Source organism: Mustela lutreola, chromosome 2, assembly GCF_030435805.1.
Source record: "Mustela lutreola isolate mMusLut2 chromosome 2, mMusLut2.pri, whole genome shotgun sequence".
NCBI lineage: Eukaryota > Metazoa > Chordata > Mammalia > Carnivora > Mustelidae > Mustela > Mustela lutreola.
In genome coordinates, this window is record NC_081291.1 from 115,308,855 (window position 1) to 115,330,511 (window position 21,657).

Consider the following 21,657-nt stretch of genomic DNA (forward strand, 5'->3'; position numbering starts at 1 on the left):
AAAAGGGGAGAGGAGGGAAGAGCTGAAGTTCAGTTTGGGGTATTGTGGTTTTGAGATCACACCATCAAGTGGAGGGCAAACAGGCAGCCCAAGGTGGAGTCAGAGGGCAGGAGAAAGGTCCAGGCTGGAGGTACAAATTTGGCAGCGATGGGTACTGAGGGCCCTTTGGAGGTGCTTGACCAGTTGGCTGAGTTGTTCTAGGGTGTTTGCTCTGAAGCAAGAGCTCCTGGGTTTAAACCTGACTCTAGAACTTTCTAGCTGTGTGATCTTCAACAAGCTACTCAACTGTTCTGAGCATGTCTCCTCACCTGTAAAATGGAGAAAATGAAAGAACCTAACTCTTCTGGGGCTTTATAGGTGAAAAATAAGGCAATTCATGTTAACTAACCACCCCCCAACCAACACACACACACAGTAATCAGCACACAAGATACCTAAGCAATTAAAACCCTCTCTCTCACTCCCCCCAGCTCTTACTATCTCCCTAAGCCCAGGATCTTCAACTTCTCCTTCTTTCTTACCCCGTATTCAACCCATTCTTCTCCCCAAGTGCTCCTGGGTCACTTGCTCATCCTGGTACCTCACTGCCCCTAGAACAAGCCTTTAAACATACAAATCAAACTAAATAGGTGTGGGAGGCCGCAATAAGGCTTGAGACAAGGACCAAACCAGGCCCTGACTTGTGCCTCTTTTAAAGTCTGAATAACCTAACAAAAGGTTTAGGACAGGAAAAGTTGAGTAGCACTGAGAAAGGGTCTGTGTTATGTGTTGTGCGCTCGCCTACATGACTTCCCACACACTTGCTAAACAAATGAGAATAATTCGGTTAGGGTCAAAAGTTCATTGCTGGTCCTTGCTGCCCTAATACTGCTCATAAATTACTTTCAGGTTTGCTGTATCAATACAGAACGATTGTACTATCATCAGCCGTTTGGTGTCACGAGGTCTGCTTATAGTTAAATGTGAAACTTATGGGAACTCGTGGCTGTTTAACTAGACACAGGTGTATTGCTTCTCCTATCACTATATATATGGCCTTAATGCTTTGAATAAACTTAGTACTGTTGGACATCCTCCTCAGTGCTCCCCCTGCCCCCATCTCTTTGTCTCTTAACTTCTTTTCTTCATCCTCTTACCCTCATGTTCATGGTCGATTTGTCACACCAGCTGTGACAAATAGGAAACAAAGTTCTATTTCTATTCTCAAAACTCTTCGTAAGTCTGTCTCCATCTCTCTCTTCTTGTTATTTCTCACCTGAGCTCCCAATGAATTTTACTAAACCTCAATTATAGTTCAAAGCAAATTCAAATAGTTTTAGTTTGCTTCTGTGTCTCTCATCCCTTAAAACTATAAGCATTTCAACCACTAAGTCATAATTAGCTCCCTATCCCTAGTTCCTTTGGTGCAGGGCACAGGCCATGGTAAGTATCCAACTACCATCAGTCGATCAAATGAAGAAACAATTTTATTGGCTACTATTACCTGCCAAACACTGAAATTAAAATACGATCATCACTATCCCCACAAAAACTATAGTCCCCACCCACGAGGGGTTTTGAGACAAACTTAGACACACCGAGGCAGAAAATAAAACAGCTGAATAAATGCAATGAGACCACTATAAAAGGAGGGCAAGCTGTCTAATGTGACCCTTATTTACATAACTCCAAGAATAAGACACCACCTCTGCTAGATTAGAAATGAAGACAGGAACTATTATAGAAATGGCCGGCTATAGCCAGAAGCCTTCAAAAAGGAAAAATGGGAACAAGGGTTTTAAGCAGAAGGTGGGGAAGTGAAGCCAGCCACGGAGGGCTTCGTCAGGGTTCAGAGAGATAACAGAAGAACAAAGGGGCAGTGCATGAGAGCACCCACCTCAAGATGGAGGCCAAAGAAGCTGGTGGAAGAAAAGATGGCCAATAGGCAGTAAAAAAGGGGAGTGTGGGGGAAGACCCTCCATCTTGACAGGAATATGCATGAGATATAGAGCCAAAAAGTACAATATGTTCAGGGAAAACAGAGCTTGAACTGAAAAGAGCCCTCAAAGTCCCTCACCTCCCTTGGGGGATTTTTGTTTCTCTAACACATCAGATCTGTATACCAGAAATGCAGTTTCCTTGTGGTCTCCTTGTCCAAGTTAATCACACAGGTATCCCTTGGTCTCAAGTTCCAGTTGATTCAATGGTGCACAGCTCATGCTCCCTTCCTCCCATCTCATCTTCCAGCTGTCATCACTCATGAGCAGTCAGACTCCTGGTCCCCAACATCCTTGCCCCAGAACCCAGCAGTGTGCAGACACACACTCCCCAACAACTCTGGCCAGGATGGAGCCTCAAGCAGGGTCATGAGGGGCCAGAAATTTCTCTGCTGCCATCACCAAGAAACAGCTAGAGGAAGGTCATGGTTATCCACATTCATAACCATTGGGTTGACTTCAGACTTGAAAGCAGGGATCAGCCATCCCTTTGATGCACTCTGAATGTTATCTTTGTGCTCCATCTCCAATAAGGGTAACCAATCCCTAACTGACCTCCTCAAGGAGAGAAGCAAACCCTCCTATCATTCCAATGAGACGAAAGGGTATAGGCATAATAAATTCTAATTTGTGAGTCACACAAACATAGGTCTGAAGTCCCAGTCCATTGCTTCCTAACTCTGTCACCTAGGGCAACTCAGCTGAATCTCTGAGTCTCGTTGATTCATCTGTAAAAAGGGACAGAGTTACCTGTACCACAAGGCTGCTGCAAAGATTAGATTTAAAAAGATACATAAAGCACCAACATACAACCAGTGTTCAAAGTGGCAGCTATTATCGTGGCTCTTAGAAATGAAAGCATCCAAGACAACTATTCAGTAGGTTTCCATCAGCTTTTAGTGGAGTCTCACAGATGCTCTTGGTGTCTAGGAAAGCCATTGCTGAGTTTTGGCAACGAGGCTGAGGTTGAAAACAGGATAGAGCTCGAGCTATTCTCCAGGTTCTGAAGGGACAATACTCTCTATGTCCTATAATTTAGATGCCCACAGGATTGGCCTTAAGAACCTAAAAACAGAGGCAAGACCCAGACCTATGGAGAAGAGACATACCTCAGTTCACCATCAATCCCTAAAGGAAAGGAAGTATTCTGTGCCCTCGTGGCCGGGGACTGAGCGTCTGGAGACTCTGAGGCTACAGAGGAAACCGCAGTGCAGGTTTCCCTGGGCACAAAGCAGGGAGTGATGGTCCCGCGATACCAATTCATTCCGGCCTCTGCCATCCCTACCTCCCTGCTTTCCCTCTGGGAGTCGGGATCCTTCCTGAATTTGCATAGCTGTTCCACCCCACCTCCATCAGAACATTAATACGCCAGAGCCAGGAACAACTCCTCAGTGCATGCATGAACAGCGCAGAGGCTGACTGGGCACCAGGTCCTCAAAGAGCCAACCTCTCGACCAGCGCACTTGACACATGGGGTCACTGGTTGCTTGATCACCATCAATAGGGACCTTTGAAGGCAGCTCATTCCATCTGCAGATGGTTTGGACTTTAGAGGTTTAGAATGTAGACTGACTGATCCAGAATTTACTTCCCTTAACCCCTATCTTTAAGATCTACTTGTAGGCCTAATGAGCTTTTAAGAGATGAAAAGCTTTTCACAGTAATATATCCTTTCCATCCACTCATGTCACAATACTCCCAGTCAATATTTACTGAGGGGCAACCAGATGCCACACCTTACTGGCAGGAAAGTACAATTCCATGTTTCCTAAACTTGCCAGATCCTAACCTCATCCTGGGTACCTGTTGCAACCTCTGCTTTCCAGCTGCCCCCCCCCCCAACCCCGGCAAAGCGGGCTTCATCAAAATCTGATACAGAGCCTGGGAATGGCTCCTTCAACAAGAGCTCCAGGTGATTCTTAGGATTGCTCAGATTAGAGACTGATGATGTAGTAAGTAGATCAGGTAGAATCAGGTAATGGGACACCTGGGTCCACTCTATGCCTCTGTCGTTTTCTCACTGTGGGACCCTGGGCAGCTTGTGGAGTCTCTCTGAACCTCAGTTAAGGACCTGTGATTTCAGAATGATAACAGCGTATACCTACCTGCAAGATAGGCAAAAGAATAAATTAGATATCTTAGCACACAGTCTTCGCAGAGTGGCGTCATCACTCGTCCTAATAATCCTAAAAAAATTGTAACCCTAATGGACCTAGAGGGTATAACGCTAATTGAAATAAGTCAGTCGGATGAAGACAAATATCATAGATTTTTTTCACTCGTGTGGAATTTAAGAAACAGAACAAATGAACAAAGGAAAAAGAAACAAACCAAGAAACAGAGTCTTAATTACAGGGAACAAATTGATAGTTATCAGGGTGGAGATTGGTGGAGGGATGGGAGAAGTAGATGATGGGGATTAAGAGTATACCAGTCGTGGGGCGCCTGGGTGGCTCAGTGAGTTAAAGCCTCTGCCTTCGGCTCAGGTCATGGTCCCGGAGTCCTGGGATCGAGCCCCACATTGGGCTCTCTGCTCAGTGGGGAGCCTGCTGCCCCCTCTCTCTCTCCCTGCCTCTCTGCCTACTTGTGATCTCTGTCTGTCAAATAAATAAATAAAATCCTAAAAAGAAAAAATTTAAAAGAGTATACCAGTCGTTAAAAAAAAAGAAATAAAAAAGTACACTGGTCAAGTTGAGGACCAAGACATGTAGAGAACTGTTGAATCACTGTATTGTAAACCTGAACCTAATAACACTGTATGTTAGCAATACTGGAAGTAAAATTTTTTAAAAATTTAAAAATAAAAACAGCCATGCTAGTATTTTTGCTCAGTGCTACACCATTCGCGTTTAAAGTGTTTGAGACCAGGATTTAAATGCAGATCTGACCCTGGGTAAAACATAAATGCCTACAACCAGCAGGAGGGGAAGGAGGAATTAAATGGGCAGGAGGCTTAGGGGCACAGAATGACCTACATATCCCTGTTCCCTATCCTTGGGGGATCATCCAGAATCCCCACTCTTACTCCAGGTCTGCACCCAGCCCAGCCCTAAGGAGCTCCCCTCCAGGAGGCAGGCTGGGTGTAGAGTTGGAGAGGCTGGCCTGGGGAACAGGGCATGCTGTGCTATGCTTCACAACTTCGAAGCTTTGCAAGGTCTTCTCACCCTCTGGGAGAACCCCCTCTTCACTGCAGAGCTCATCTGCAATAGTGCTCTTAGCACAGTACCCAGCTCACAGTCGACTCAGCACCCCAGCACCCCAGCCTTAACCCACCACCTCTCGATGAAGTCCCTCGACCTTATACTTAAAGTGGAGTTACCTATGACTCACATATTAGCACATACTTCATTAATGAGCCCCCATTCATTTGTTCACACAAATATGCACTAAGGACAGGTGCTACAGGGTAAACAGGGGCCAGCCCCTGCCCCTGGAACCTTCGAGGAAGAGAAAGAGCCATAAAATGGTGGATGTAAACCCATGTAAGGTCTTCAGAACTAAAGGCTGGGGTGGTACCAACTCCACTAGGGGAAGCCAGGAAAGGTAGTGTTCGTCCTGGGTTCTGAAGGATGAGTAGGAGTTTAACAGGCAGAAAAAGGCATACCCAGCAGAGAGAATGGTAATCCGGAGGCTTAGCCATGAAAGCAGGCTCATTGTGTCAAGGAATGGTGAGAAGCTATGAGGGGTGAGGGTATGAGGCTGCAGTGATGGGAGATGGGATTCAACAGGATTATCTGCACCAGACCTAAGTGTTTCAAGTCCCAATTGATCCTGAAAGAAACTGGGACTGGTGGAGTTTGGTTTTGTTGTTGTTGTTGTTGTTGTTCCTTTTTTAAAATTATTTTTAATAACATATAATGTATTATTTGCCCCGGGGGTACAGGTCTGCGAATCATCAAGCTTACACATTTCACAGCACTCACCATAGCACATCCCTCTCAGTGTGCATAACCCAGCCACCCTCTCCCTGCCCCCCCACCAGAAACCCTTAGTTTGTGAGATTGAGTCTCTTATGGTTTGTCTCCCTCCCAATCCCATCTTGTTTCATTTTTTCCTTCCCTACCCCTACAACCCCCTGCCCTGCCTCTCAAATCAGTGGAGTTTTTCTAAGCAAGCAAGGGATATTACGATTTTCTCTAAACTCAGCATTGAGTTCCTGGCACTAAAAAGGGCTTCGATAGGGTGTGAAGAGGAGCCATTTCAGTTGAGAGAGGAGAAAGTGCCAGAGGCCATCTTTCCTCACCCCTAGTCTGACCTTCAGTCCCACCAACCACTGACCTGGTGGGTACTAAACTCTAGTCAAGTCCCCATGGGAACACCAAGCTTCAGAAATTGGATTTCCATGTACAGAATGATGGGAAGAGAGGAAGGTAAGAGACACAGTTGGGACAGACTGCAGGGACAACCTGCAGGTGAGCTGGCAGCGGGCGGGGAGGGGGAGAGATGTCATTTCGTGTCTGGAGGCTCACTGAAAGGGGCCTGACAGACCTGGGTTCAGATCCCACCCTCCAACCCTTACTGCCTGCATGTACTTGATCTCCCTGAGGCTGTTTCCTCATCCATTAAATGGAGATCAGCCCCACCTCAAAGACCGTTCTGAGGGTTTGTTTCAAGTGAGCAGCACAGTGTCCTGGGCACCTCTAGATATTACTAAACTGTTTAACCACCTTGCTTTTATCTTGTGGAGGAGGGAGGTGTAGAATGGGTTCCACAGAGCAAAGGATGGAATCAGTACCCCTCCCACCTCCCCCCCACACACACACCCTCACCAGACACACGCTGGGCTGCAGTGAATTCCTAGGGGAGGCCCTAATCAGTCCCTTCCAAGTTGCTTTCTGACCTCCTTGACTGTTTGCTGTTTCTGTCCGAGTGGATCGTATTTCCCACCTGAGCCGGCGGGCCCCGGGGGGCTGTGGGCCGTGCTCCTGGGATAGCTCTTCGGGCTCACATGACAAGCTGGCAGGGCACAGCTGTTCCTGGCAAGGACATGAATAATACAGGCCTTTTTCCGCAAACTCTGGCAAACATTCTGACGTGACAAGTGAAAACACTGGGTCCAAATTCTCACCGGGGCTGAGGGCAGAAGAGGCCAAAATAACTTGCCTTTATCAGGGCTAAATCATGGAAGTGAATCAGAGCTCTGCTAGGGGGGTGGGGGGTCGAAGGAAACTACTGGTGATAAATGCCAAGAAAGGCAGGGAAACGGGGCGGGGGGGGGGGGTGTCAAGCTCCTTGCAGAGCAAACTGACTGTATTGCCTGAATGTGTGTTGGCGGAATGTTCCAGAATCCCAGGGGCACAGAGAAAAGAGCCTACATGACTTGCTGTCTGGGGAGTGAATGGGGCCATGGATTTCATCTCTGCAATAGCCAGAAATCCCTGCGACCACCCCAGGCAGCCCAGAGACACCTGTGACAGGAGACATACGAACAGCCGAACAGCCGGCCCACGACCCTTGCAAGCAAGGTGAGGCTTAACAGGGTTCCGTCTCCTTTGTACTACAGTAGCACCAAATCCAGTGCCTGGTAGCAAGGCTTGGTCAGTCTGAACGACTGAAGAAAGACGTAGTGTGAGAAAGAACACAGGTTTTGGACACAAGAGCACCTGCGTAACTCTGCGAATATAGGCAAGTGCTTGTTCTCTCTGAGCCTCAGTTTCCTCATCAGGTAAATGGGATTATGACATCTACTCGGAAAGGTTCTTACAGAATTAAAACAATGAATGTAGTAAAAGCCCCTAAAAATAGTGCTTGGTAGGTAGCAGGCACTCAATAAAGGGACTGCTCGGACTACAGTCTTCAAGTATCTTCTGACCCTCAGTATCAATTATTTCTAATTCATATGGAGCAGGGAAGGACATTGGGGGGAATAAAAAGAGAGTGTAAAACTGAAGATAATGAGCCAAAAGAAAGTATAGGGAGACCTCTAAGGTCACACCTACCTGCCTGTGTGGCCTTGGAAAGTTGTGCATTTCTGTGGGTCTTAGAAACTTATGGGGGTTGGAGCTGATCAGTGCTCTTCAAACTATGCTCCAGGAACCCTAGAAAGTCTGTGGAGACCCCGAGGTGCCTTCTTGGGGGTGGGGAAGAGAGAGACACATAGGCCCTCACACAGCTTCAAGAAGCTTCCCACAGAAGGCTTTCTTCTGAAGAAACTGTTCTACAGTTTCTTCATCCTGCCATCCTGACTCCGTTGAAAGGCATTGCTTTGTCCTAGATCACCAGTGTTCTCCCAAAGACCAGTTCTCTCCAGGAACCTAGTCCAGGACTAGGGTAAGGCAAGGGAGGCACCTGGAGTGCAAAATTTAAGGAGGCCCACACCCTCGGGGTCAGGTGAGCGCAGGGCTGGTGCCTTCTTAAATTCGGCACCTAAGGCACATGGCTTGCCTGGCCACTACCGGCTCTGAGTCCCCAGCCCTCCTTCAGTGTCCCTCTTTGGCATTTGGCCCTTCCCTCTCTGGAAATCTCTCACCATCCCGCTCTATGGCACTGCCTCCTGCAGGTAGCGTTCTGCATTCTGGCTCCTCTCCTTCCTCCTGGGCAAGAAGAATGGGATGGAGACGTGGAGGGGAGAAAAGCACAGCCACCAAGGAGAAGACAGTGCGGGGAGGAGCCGGCGGGTCTGGTGTTGAACAAGCTGATTGTGAGGGATTAGTTGAAGTGCAAGAGGCAGGTGGGCAAGGTAGGTTTGGACCCCAAGAGAAGCATCTGGAGCAGGGAGATGTTCTCCTCTCCGCTGATAGAAACTTCTCTCCCCTCCACTTCTTCCTTCCTCACCCCACTGGCCCAGCCAAAGTCAGGTCCACATCCCCTGATACTAGGGCCCTCACAGTGGCTCCTGCACCGCACCTTCCTCCCATCTCTCTCTACATGCAAGTCTATGCTCCAAGTCCAACTCTGGACAACTAGGCCCCTCCTTGGAGACAAAATGGCGTTTTCCATGTTTGTTCCACTAAGCCCAAATTCCTCACTTCCACTCCACCCTCAAGCCTCCGAGCAACACTCCACTATATGCAAATGTGCCCTGAAGCTGTAGGGGACCTAATGAACCACTACTCCCTGAATTCACCTGAGCCCCCTGCCCTGACTTTGCTCCTGGTCCTTTCTTCCCTCAGGCACCCTCAGTGCTCACCCCAATTCCACCAGTGGAATCTTTGCACTGTCAACAGCACACCCACTCTCCTCCTTTGCAGGTCCTGCATTCAGGCTTGGCAAAGCCTAGAGCTGTTTGCAGATGTTGGAGAGTACACTTCCCTCTCTCGGCTCCACTAGTATTTTCAATATGTCAATATTGCAAAAGCAAGGCCCTTGTGTTGTCCTCAGCGACGAGCCACAGGGAGGAAAGCAAACACCTGGCCTGCTGAGACCCACGCCTGCAGGCAGGCTACACAGAACAGTGTGTCTTCGGTAGGAAGCTTGCCGACCACAGGAAAACTGCCCTTGCCACCATGTCTCTCCTCTCCTTTGCACCTAGCCCTGCTGTGGGCTCCAGCAGCCACTCTGTAAATACTAATTGAATGAATTAATGAGATCCTCCTGCTGGGAGCACAGAACTCCCTCCAGAAAAAGTAATTCCGGAATGATTTCCATACAAAAAATACAAAAAATAATTTTCTTGCCTTTTCCATATGATGATGAATGACCCCTCCAACAAGTGATGATGGTGGCACAACCCAGGACATGTGCTAAAAGTCCTTGAATTTACACTTAAAGGAAGTTAATTTCATGACATATAAATTGTGCCTCATTAAAGTTGTTTTAAAAACTATGTGATTTCATGGTAGCGTACTACATTCAGCTGAGTAACACCCTGAGTCACAAGCACACTTAACGACAAACAGCCTTAAAAACAAACCAGCCTGTAAGGTGTGGCTCTGAGTTCCGTGTTAGCCCCCATGGGTCAGCAGCAACTGCCAATGGTTGGGTCTGGGGAACCTCCCAGAACAGTGAGGCTTCTGGGGTGGAGAGAACATCAGGGTGGCCAGGCTACGGGTCAGTCAGCAGGACACAGTGTCAAGTGAGCCGATCCTACAGAACATTCCACACGGTACTCTTCAGTAGAACGAGGTTAAAGAATCCGACCCAGATCAGAATCGCTCCCCTGAGGAAGTCTTCCAGCCTCAGACTCAGTATCAGTATCTCTCACTCAGTATCTGTGAGCCTCCTCCACAGAAACTCCACAGTTCATGATGTCACACTCAGCTAGGCTTTTATTTAACTAATATTTGTCTCTCTGTGTAGCCCATATGCTACGTGAGGTCACCTTGGGTTCCCAAGGCCTATTACAGAAGTAAGCACATGGTAGAGGGTCACGAAAGAGCCAACTGAGCTGACTGACCAAGTGAATGGACACTCTTCGCCAACTGAATTAGGACAAGGGACACACACGCATTTTCTTTCAGGGCAGTACCACCATGAAGCTGCATATTTAAGATTGGAAAGGGCCCCATGGAGAGAAGAAGAGGGAACCAACATTCTTTAGGGCAATTCACAACAGAGCCCCTCTTCGCCTACAATCTAGACACTAGATATGGTTATTGTCCTGTTTACAGGTGGAAACAGAGGTTTTGCAACCAGAACCCAGATCGGTCAGGCTGGAAAGGCCAAGATCCTTCTCAGTCATCTCTGGGGAGGGGAGTCCCTTCAGAGCCTGCTCAAGGTTATCAGTGCTCAGACTGATGGTTGAGAGTCTGGGGGCCAGTGAAGTGGGTGCTTTGCCCAAGGTCAGGGCCTCCACGTCATCCTCCTCCTAACCTCTGCCCACAGTGTGCATGAGCCAGGCCTGGGTGCACAGCAGGATCATGGAACAGAATCGTGTCTTCACAAGACTGTGGCGCAGGGCCCGAGCCTCACTCACACCTGGACAGCAGCCCATGCCCAGGGCAGGCCTCCAAGAACGCCCCTTTACCCCTGGGAAAGCACTTGCTAGCGATTCTTTTTCCCACTGCCCATCACCAAGGGCTGACAGCCCAGAGGACACCCAGAGCATGCCCTCCTCTCCCCCACCCTGTTCCCAAGGGAAGATCCTGAGACCCGCAGCTTCCAACAGTAATGTGCATTCCACACAAGGTGCCACCTGTCCTCGCAGTATGGTACAGTACAGTGACAACAACGATAGGCTTGGGTGCCAAACCATCTGGGTTCAAGTCCCAACTTACCACGTACTCGCTATGAGACCTCGTAGATCCTAGTTTCCTCATTCGTCAAGTCGGGTATTCATAGCACTTAACTCAGGGCTGCTGTGGGCCTTAAATGAGCGCCTATGTAGAAAGCACTTGGTGCCTGGCACAGAATAAATGCTATGGAATTGTTAGCGACATGCCCATTTCCCCCAGCACATTAAAGCTGCCTCCCCATTTGTGAGTGAAGGAACGTGAAATGCTGATCACAGGGAAGGCCTGAGGCCATGGCAGATTCCCTTGGCATTTCAGGCCTGCAAACACTGAGAAAATAGCCACCCTGGCCTAATTCCAGAGGTTTTTATATATCTCTGCTGCCAATAAATACACATGTTGGCATACTGGTATCAGGGAAGGACAGGATGGGGAGAGAGAACTTACCTCAGAGCACAGTAAAAAAAAAATTAATAAATAAATAAAAAATCAACACTCACAGGTCGTTTGCTCATCTGTGGTAAAGGAAAAAAAAAAAACCTTCCCTGGAAAAATACACAGCTCTAGAAAATACCACTTTCCTGGAGCCACCCAGAACAATGAAGAAAATCTCCTGGAATTGCTAACTGGGTCAAAGGACAAAAAAGTCAGACTTCAGGGTAGCTCCAGAAATGAGGGATGGGGGTTATCAGCATGAGCTCCTCTTGTTTCTCTAAAAGGACGGGGTCCAGATTCGTATAGCCAGAGGGGAAGGTGCATAAAGAGTCACACAACCAGTGATCAGACGAATGCAAATTAAGATGGCAATGAGACACCACTGCCCTCGTATCGGAACAGCTAACATGAAAATATGATCCTACCCGGAGCTGGCAAGGAGGTAGGCAAAGTGGGTCTCTCCCACTCCCACTTCTGGTCAGAATGTTAAATGGTACAGCCGCTCTAAAAAATAATTTGGCAGTTTCATAAAAAATTAAAACTACGCTCGCCACACAACTCAGCAGTTGCACAGCTGGGCATTTATCCTGGAAAAACAAAAATTTACATCTACGCAAAAACCTGTACAAAATTGTTCCGAGCGGTTTTATTTGTAATAGCCAAAACCCGGAAATGACCACAACGTCCTTCAAGAAAGGTCAATAGTGAAATTAGTACATCCATCCCATGAAACACCACTCAGTTACAAAAAAAAGAGCAAACTATTGATACATCCAACCGCCTGGATGGACCGGAAGTGTGTGATGATGACTGAAAGCAAGCCAGTCTCAGAAGGCTGCATGTTGTAGGTCTCTATGGACAGAACATTCTCAAAATGCCAAAATCACAGAGATGCAACCCAGAGGGGAGGGGCCGCAGCGGTGTGACAATGAGAGTGTGGCAGGAGGGAGATCTTTCTGGTGATGGTAGAGTCTATCTCCAGGTAATAGTGGCTCTGCTAATCCACACATGTGAGAAAATGACATAGAAACATACACACGTTGTACCAACCTCACATTCCTGGTTTTGCTATTATACTCTAATTATGTAAGAAGAAGCCCTTGAAACAAACTGAATGACCTATGCATGGACGTCTCTGTGCTATCTTTGCAAGCTCCAGTGAACTTACAATGGTTTCAAAATAAAACACAATAAAAAAGAGGTGCATAGGCTATCAGCAGGGCAGCTGGGATTACAGCCCACATCCTTCTCCAAAATCAGAATCCTCCAATTAGATTACATATAATTTCACATGCAGCAAGATATTTCATACTGCCATGCCTCTGCATAGACAAACTTTAACCCAGATGGCCCTCCCTCCACCTAGCTAACTCTTCATTCTTTTACAACCCAGTTGGCCTACACCATCACCTCCTAGAAGCTCCCCTGACGTCCTGTGCTAAGATGACTGATCTTCGGGGGCATGCCTGGGTGGCACAGTTGGGTGAGCATCCGCTTCTTGGTTTTGGCTCAGGTTGTGATCTCATGGTTGTGAGATTGAGTTCAGCATCCGGCTCCATGCCGAGTCTGCCTGGGATTCTCTCCCCTCTGCCTGCCGCCCTGTGAGATTTCTCATGCACGCGTTCTCTCTGTCTCTCTCTCAAATAAATAAATCCTTTTTTTAAAGACTATCTTTCTTTGTACTTCCCTATACATACTTTCTCAACTGAATTATAATTAAGACTTTATGTGCCATTATCCCTCACCACACGCAAGCCTCGGAATTAGAAAATGTATTTTCAAATTTCTCTGATAAAGGACTTATTTGTAGAATATATAAAGAACCCAACTCAATCATAAGAAGACAAATTTTTTTAAATGAGCATTTAAGGAAATGCAAATAAAATTACAAAATACCACCACAGACCTATTAAAATAGCTAAAAAATTCACAAGACTGACCATACCAAGTGTTAGCAAGGAAATGGAGCAACTGAAACCCTTATGGAGTGCTGGGGCAATGTAAAATGGTACAACCACTCTAGAATATCGAGCAGCTTCTTAAAATGTGAAACACACACCCACCATAGGACCCAAGTATTGTACTCTTGGGTGTTGAGGCAGGGAATAGAATTCATAGGCCCTCACAAAAAATTTTTTCACAAATGCTCACATTGGCTTTATTTTAATAGCCAAAAATTGGTAACAACCCAACTGTCTGTTAATAAATAAATGGATAACCAGATAGTGTTATTTCCTTATAGTAGGGTGTTATTCACCAATAAAATAATGAACTATTTATACACACAACATGGATGAATGTCAAATAATTAAAGAGCGTGCTTGTGATGAGTACCAGGTCATGTACGGAAGTGTTGAATCACTGTATTGTATACCTGAAATTAATATTACATTTTAGGTTAACCACTGGAATTTCAATAAAAACTTCATTTAAAATAATAAAAACTTTAAAAAATTATGCTGAAAGTAAGAAAAGCATGTGCTATATTGTGCTTTTACATAAAGTCCTAGAAAATGCAGACCTAACTATAGTGATAGAACGTAGATCAGGCTTTGTCTGAGAATGGGAGGCAGGATGGGAGGAGGAAGGGTAAGGTGAAGGAGGAGACTTCGGGGGAAACGGCTATGTCCATTAACTTGGCTCTAGGGAGAATTTCATGAGTGTATACATATGTCCGAACTCATCAAGCTGTAAAGGTTTCAATATGGTGTCTGTCAATTAGACCTCAATGGAACTGTATGAGAAAAAAATAATGGGGACGATTCACCAGGCATCTACTTGTGGGAAGAGCATTACATAAACAATTATTAATCTTCACTCAAGGTGGGGGTATTTCAGCCCCCATTTTACGGGTGTGGAAACAGTCAGAAAGGCCAGGTAGTCGTGCAACGATGGTCAAGCGGGGCTCAAACTCAGTTCAAATGTCCTCAAAGCTGGGGCACTTTTCTCTGTATTGGGAGGTCTTCCAACAATGGTGAACTTCCAGTGAGAAGCCAGAATGATACCCTGTGGCTCCACAAGACATCTAGGATGTGAACAGAGGAGGGTGAAGGGCTGGCATCATAGACCTGCAGGGATCTGTGGCCTCACTGAGAGGTCACCCTCTCCCTACTGGATTGCCATTGCCACAGATTCCTCCAACGTCCAAACCCAGCCCCACACGGGTTTGGGGCCAGACAGGCCAAGGCAGGAAGAGGGCTGGACCTGCCCCTGGGAACATCCTTCCCTGTGCAGCTAGAGCAGCTTGGTGGGAAGGACCCTGGCCAGGAGAGCAGACTCCGGTTCCACTCATGTCCTAGATGAGGCCCTTCCCCTTTCTGGGCCTCCTTTTCCTCAGATGGAAGATATGAAGGCCAACTGACCAGCTTTCCAAGGACCTCTTTCAGCCCTAATTCACATTCCAAGTGCCCCCCTGAAGTGAGCGATTCCTCCTCCTAAAGTTGATGGGTGCCAGAGAGGAAAAGGATTCTTGATTATCTACGAAACTGTCCATGCTGCTTCCCCGTCAACCCCAGCTCCACAAAGACACCTGCCCCACTTAGTGCCAACCCAAATCTCTCCCTCTGCCACTCTGCCTCCTCCCCTCAGCCCTACCTCCTCTGCAACAATCTTCCAAAGACCCTGGCCCACCATTTGCTGCTTTGTTCCCTCATTAGCAGGGTAAGCACAGAAAATTCTGTTTTTAGGGGTCTAAACAGTCAGAAAGGCCGTTAGAATTCTTGGAGGTGATGTAGGACTATGAGCTCATATATGTCATATATAGTCATGATGTAGGAGCGCTCCTCCCCTGTCCCTTGTCATACCTGTACACTCAAGGCCGAGCCAAACTCTCTTTTGCCCCAACAGGCCAGGATATGTGGCTGGGTACACAGTATCTAGGAAGCTGAATTAAATCCCTCTTGCCAGAGGAATAATCACTTATCCAAACAGGGAGGAAAACCAAACAGATCCACGTCGACATGTTCCCTTGAGAGGGCCTCTGCTTCCAGATGATTCAGAGACCTGTGGTCAGCAGCACCTCAGCTCACCCCCCAAGGTATCACCTGAGTGAGGGAACTATGCTACAGAACTCTATGGTTACTCCCAGCTCTGACGCTATCTTAGTGTAGACTGAAGAGCCCTCCGTGTCTGAGAGGAACAGTGTGGCCTTTTGTGAAGCTCCACGCACTCCCCCACACCTGTTCACAGAGCGGCAGAGATGGAAGGGCGTACCCCAAGGGAAGGGACACTGCTTATTGGAACTGCATTTGGGAACCGCTGCCCATGTAAGCGCCAACTTGCTGTGAGGAGCACCCACTAATTCTGAGAAGCTGTGGAGTAACAGCCCGGCTCAGCTTACATCTCTGTCGCTTGTGGGCTCTGCAGTCTCGGTCAAGTCTCTTCACCTGTGCGAGAGACTCCATTTCCACCTCTGCCTCCTGAGAATAGAAAAACCTACCCTGTTAGGTCATTGCAAAGTCGTTCAGTGAGATCCTGAACAGAGCACAAAGCACAGTGCCTAGAGCCATGACTAAGCTTTGCCTACCCTTCCCTGCCCTTCCTCATACACCTAAAAGCCCTCAGAATTAGATCTGCCCAGCTGGTTTCACTGACCTGGAAAAGCAAATCCCTGATGAGGAAGGGGTCTTAATTCCAAACACACCAGGGGGCCCGCTGCATGAAGGAGCTGGGGCTGTGGCCGCAGCTACAAGGATCTGAGAATGGTGGAGGCAGGGCTGGCCCCGGTGACCGGCCACCCTGTCCCCTTGCTGGTCACATACAAGGGCTCAGTGACTGGGAGGCTTCCTGAGCAATCTCCATTCCACCAGCCTCGTTCTCTGCCTCTCAGGAGCTCCTGCCTTCCCCCTCAGCCTCCAACAGTCACCAGCTGTGTGACCTGGCTTCTTAAAACGAGGGTATGGGACCAAACGGCCCCTCTAGTTCTTTCCCCTTCATAATCTTTCTCAACTACAATTCTACAAGGTGAACTGGTATTTACTGATGCCTCCACCTTCTCGCCATCCCCTCCTCTCGGATACAGGAAGGGGTTGGTGGGGGGTGGGGGGACATAGGGAGCCCAAAGTCTCTGAAAGTAGAGGGAGAAGGGCAGAGGCTGAGACTTCATTATGCTAATTTAATTAGCTCTCATCTGCCCACAGCAGGACCCTGAAGAAAGAGGCTTTTGTTTACATTTCACATTTGGCAGGAAGGGGTCCTTCTTTTCCTCTCCCCTCTATCCCACCACCCCTCACCCCCCCTCCCCCCAGTGGAGTTTAAGAGTCAAAAGCTCTAATTTCAGTCCTGGCTCTCACATCTAGCAGCACTGGGGCTTCCTTTTCACACTTCTTTGACCAACTCCTTGATTTTTCCAGGAAGGAAATGTGCCCCAGATGTCTGTCAGTAAAAGGAGAGTTTTTATCTGCCCTTATAAAAGGGCGTCAGTAATTCACAGATTTCCCAAGAAGTGAGGGCCAAGTTGGCGGGGGGGGGGGGGGGGGGGGGAGCAGCTGACTTCTCTCCACTGATAAACCAAAGGTTTACCAAACAACTAAACCCCCTCCCATGAGCAGGGAGCCTCGAAACTGTCTTTGGGGATAAGAAGACCAGAACTCTCCTGTTCATCCATGCAACCAGTGCTCATGGAGAGGCACAGGAGAGGAGCGAGAAGGATGTATGGGGCAGGGAAGCACTTGCTTCATGCCTCCCGGCCTATTGGTGGTACAGCAAGCTGGAAATGTGATTCTCCGAAACCAAAAGGCCCTGGTTTGTAGCACTAGCTAATTTCCATGCTGTAAAACTTCCCCACCATGGCCAATTTCCGGCTGTCAACAATGTTTAACAAGCAGTTTGCAAAATTCCTGAATATTTAAAAATCAGCTCTCTGAGAGCCTTCGGACTAGAAGCCAATTCCCCTGGCTCCTAGTTGAGTGTTCTTTCTGCCTCATCTCTGCCTCCTGCCAGGAGGAGTAGATGTGCTATGGGGGCTGAAAGAGGAGCCATCATGAAACCTACCTGAAGGACTGTTAGAGGGGTTGGGTCTCAGCCATGTTTCATTTTCTTCCACGTTTGTTATTTTCCCAAATATCTTAAGAGCACATAGTACCTTTGCAATCAGAACATACCTGAGTAATGAGTCATTTTTTAGTGAGCTGAGTGGAATGCTCTGCAATCACCTCCCCACATCATTTGTCATTCTCTCTCCCTTGGGCATGAGAAAGAGAGAGTTTCCTAAGAGCCCAAATTCCCTGGGAGAACAGAGCAGGTGCACCCAAGTTTAGCCGTTCACCTGAATCTGGTGCAGTCTTACCTGGAAGGCAAATTCATCCTCCCTTTGGAGTTCCAATTTCACCAGCAATCGAAAAAACTACAACTCCCTGTTAAGAGTCCATGAGCCAAGACTCTTAATCTCATGAAACAAACTGAGGGTTGTGTGTGCGGGCCTGGGGAATGGGATAGGGAGAGGGTGGTGGGGTTATGGACACGGGCGAGGGGATGTGCTATGGTGAGTGCTATGAAGTGTGTAAGCATGACGATTCACAGACCTGTACCCCTGGGGTAAATAACACATTATATGTTAATTTTAAAAAATATATATTTAAAAGAAAAAAAAAGAGTCAATGAGCCGTGCTCTGAAAAATCAAAGTCTCTTCAGCCATCAGATGACCTTGCCCCCCAATAGGCAGAAGTGGAAGCTGACGGTTGGACTGTACCAGAAACAACTGCTCCTTTTCCCTTGAGCCTTAGAGGAAGAGGTTTCCTCAGAAGAAAAGGCCTTCTACCCTCTTTGCCCCCAACCTGGGATTCAGGTGGTCTTACCTCAGTGCTGGGACAGAGGCCTCGCCTGGCACGGGGGCTGGGGCCCGCTCAAGGAGGCCAGTTCATTTCAGCTGGGCTCCAGGATTTCACTGCTTCTCTCTGGGCTGCTGGCCTCAAAGCTCCACACAGCTGGCTCTACCTTGCCTGCAGAGGGAAAAAAAAAAAAAAAAAACAACCACAGGCACATAAAGAAAAGTTGCAGACAGAGTTCCAGAAGCACGAATGTTACTACATGCAGAAGGGTTAGCAACCTTCCTCCTCCCACACCCCGCCCTGGTCACTCGTGACACTTGGGAGCCCCTTCCAGAAGGACAGCCCCACTTGAAAAGAGCCAGCCACTTTTCCAGGGCTCAAGCCGCCCATGTGTTGGCCCAGACCTACCCCTTCTGGGGCTGAGCCATTTCCGTGAGTTGTAGGTGAAGCAAAGCAAACTCTACCATGGCCCCTTAATCCTCTGCTACTTGCTGTTCTTACTAAGAAAAGAAAGAAAAGAAAACTACAGTTCTGGCCCCAAGTTTCATGTTTAGATATGGCTTATGGATAGCTGATTTCAATCAACAAATACTGCACCCTTGCCCCATCTCCCTTTGACCGACAGCACAGTGTGTGTAATGTTACAAATGTGAATTTGAGTCCTGATTTACTTTGAGAGCATTTTTTAATGGAAACTGAGTTTTCAACCCCGATTATTGTTATAGCTGTCTGGGTGGAGGCCATTCATTTTGAAAGTGACTGTTAGTCTTCCAAGTGTTAAAGAAATTGATGAACAATCTAGAAATGTCAGAAACTCAAGTTAAGTCAACAAAAGGAAAAAAAATACCTATTCTTCTCTCTCCAAGATAACCACAGATAACACACCCTTCCTGGTTTTCTTTGGTGATCTGAAGTTTTTACCAAGATGCACTAAAGCGAAGTAAGCCTGAGCACCATGTCGTCAGCGACCTTTCGCAGGGGTCACGGAACCTGCCCCTCCGTGGCCAGACCAGAACTGTCACCCCACCTCTGGGCCGTCACCAATGTTTTTTTGGTAATTACAAATAGTCCTTAAGACTAAATCTTCGGGGAAATCCATGGTTATTTCCTTAAGACCCAGTCAAGGAGTTTCCAAATGTCTCAGCCTTGGCCTGCTGCCTCCAGGATTTGGGTGCATTATAAACCCCTCCAGACACTGGCGGGAGGTTCCGGGACCTGGTATCCTTTCCCTCCCCTCCACCCGGCCCCTCCCTCCCCCAAATCCTCCTTCACCATGAGTGTAACATTCAGTGCAAATGAGCAGCCGGTGCCAGCACATTCAGCACACTTGTCCTGTTCACGTTCAGGTCAGCCCAAGTGTAAGCCCTGATGATGATTAAACGAGCTCTCCCTAATCAAGCTTGGGCAGGGGATGCGCAGGAAGGAACTGGAAGGGGGAAAGGTGAGAAAGCCGTGCGGAACAGAGAGGAGAAGTAACACACAAGTGTGGTGTCTAGGAGGAAGAGACCCTGGGATGTCATGAGAAACAACAGTGAGGCCATGAGGGTGCAGACACTAAGAGGAAGTCCCACCAGATGAAAGCGAAGATGAAGCGAGCCACTGAGGGTATGGAAATGTCAAGGTCTTGCAACGATTCAGGGCGAGCAGAGCCAAGGACAGAGGCATCAGGTATGCGAGAAAATAAAAAGTCACTAGCATCTTTTGGGTGCTTTGCTGCTGTCTATGGTTGATGCCTACAAAACACCAGGCACCACAGTCATGGTGCAGTGACTGGGGCAGGCGGGGAAGAGATCTCTAGAGGAAATGCAGCTAGGCTGGTGACCACCTGGGAACCTGCCCATAACCAGCCTTCCCCAGGGAAGAGGAGCAAGGAAACAGTGCCTGGGAGCAAGGCACTCCCAGGGCTGGGGTACTAGGAGCTGCTGATGCACCTGTCCCTGTAAGAGAAGAGAGGCCCCTCCTCTCCATCTCTCTCTAGCTAGGCTTCCTCATCCCTCCTTTGGCTCCAGGCCAAACCTCCAGTGAGACATGAATAGTTCACCACATAATCTGTCTAAACAGACTTCATGGATTTCCGTGGCCCTGTGACCTAGGCAAAGACACTAGGAAGCCAAGCCTCATGCCCCTTCCCAGCTGACCAGCACCCCTGCCACTCCACCCCAGGCACCTTACACTCCAGCCACAGCAACCTGCAGACCACCGAGAGAATGCGAGGTTCCATTTATGCTTTTTAAATCCTTTAGCAGATGGCTTGCAGAGCTCCCATATTACTCAAATAGGCAAATCATTCTACCTGTCTCCCTGCTACCCAACCCATACTCACACGTGGGGCCTCCCCTGATGGACAAAGGGTGGAACTCGGACTTAAAAGCAACTCATCTAAATAAGGGAGCTGGACCGGATACTTTCAAAATTGCAACTGTGAAGAAAGACTACAATCAGCTAGTGGTGGAGCCTTGAGCTTCAAGGGAGAGTAGTAGGGGTGCTAGAAGAAATGAACGTCAAGCACAAGATCAAGTGATGGGGCCACGGGGCATTGTAGAAAGAGAGGAAGCTGGCCCACAAAGAGAGCAGGGCAGAGACCCAGGGAGAGGCACACAGGAAACTGTGCACCCCAGGGAGAGCAGATGCTTGGTGATGTTCTAGAAACTGCAAAGCTCATCTGTACTTCCTCTTTTTTTCTTCCTATAAGCATCCCCTGAATCCCTTCCAGAAACCCCTGATGAGCTAGGCTCAGAGCAGCTCTGGGGTCCCAGCTGGCTCCAGCTCACTGAAGTCTTCCAGGGCTGGGACTGAGAGCTTCTCAGCTCTCCCACCATTACCCAGTGCATGGCTTTGGGGTTGGGCTTTGGCCATCCATTGTGGCTGCTCAAAAGCCTGTTTGTTTCTTTTTCTTTCTTTTTTTTTAACTTCCTTCCCAAGTTTATAGCTGGATTTTTGACAGATGAGGCAATTTGATGGGCCAGTCTTGGACTGCAAGTACAACTTGTACTTTGCAGAAACATAAGTAATAAACAATAACAGAGCAGTAATTACAGACCGTAGATTTTTCTATAACACGGTTTTGTTATTAAGTGGCTTGTATTTACTCTGCCTATCACCCCACTGGTGTGACCCACTCAGCTGACCACAGAGGACCCTTGTGTTTCCTTGCCCCTGAGCCACCTATATCCTGGTGAGCTTCCTTGCAGCGTTTATACAGCACCTGCTAAACTGATGGTCCCTGTAATCATGGTGACTTCTGCTCGCTGACTTCCTTCCAATTCCACCAGGGTCACTGGCTTGACATCCAGCTTTGGCTTCCCCACTTGTCTCCCACGGCCTAACCAGCCGAAGTTGTACTCCAGGCCTTCTGTGTGCTCGGGGCC

General features: G+C 48.0%; 1 protein-coding gene across 1 annotated transcript in view; it reads right to left on the reverse strand.

Annotated features, from left to right (window-relative positions):
* Positions 1 to 21,657, reverse strand: part of ST6GAL1 (ST6 beta-galactoside alpha-2,6-sialyltransferase 1) — a 118,898-nt gene that overhangs the window by 73,220 nt on the left and 24,021 nt on the right. Inside the window, exon 2 of the mRNA XM_059163182.1 lies at positions 18,317 to 18,460. The gene's annotated coding sequence lies outside the window, so the exon portion shown is untranslated. The remainder of the gene's footprint in view (positions 1 to 18,316; positions 18,461 to 21,657) is intronic.